This window comes from Morone saxatilis, unplaced genomic scaffold, assembly GCF_004916995.1.
Source record: "Morone saxatilis isolate NCDOM2014 unplaced genomic scaffold, NCSU_SB_2.0 Contig17, whole genome shotgun sequence".
Classification (NCBI taxonomy): domain Eukaryota; kingdom Metazoa; phylum Chordata; class Actinopteri; family Moronidae; genus Morone; species Morone saxatilis.
Window position 1 is genome coordinate 11,906,712 of NW_023339729.1, and position 264 is coordinate 11,906,975.

Here is a 264-nt window from a genome sequence, read left to right on the forward strand (position 1 = left end):
ACTCCTTGTCCATGCCGGCACAAACAAGAGAACACAAAAGCACACAGGCCAGTTAGCCAAGATCCCCCGACGGAAATGCAGGAGTGTACTGTGACACCCCAAACAAGCTACATACTATACATAACAATGACAAAATCAAGACTGACCAGATTGGGAGGAAAAAATAGCTGCTGGGTGGACTGTGATACTGTCATCTGATACAGCTTTAAAACTATAGGCACAAACACCAAGGTGTGTTTCAGCAGTCTCAGATTAGGTTACCAC

The 264-nt window shown here is 45.1% G+C and overlaps 1 protein-coding gene across 1 annotated transcript in view; it reads right to left on the minus strand.

The window, feature by feature from the left end:
- The window catches only part of LOC118327348 (myosin-9-like), a gene marked incomplete at its 3' end in the record, with an annotated part of 19,671 nt that overhangs the window by 12,149 nt on the left and 7,258 nt on the right, over positions 1-264 (minus strand).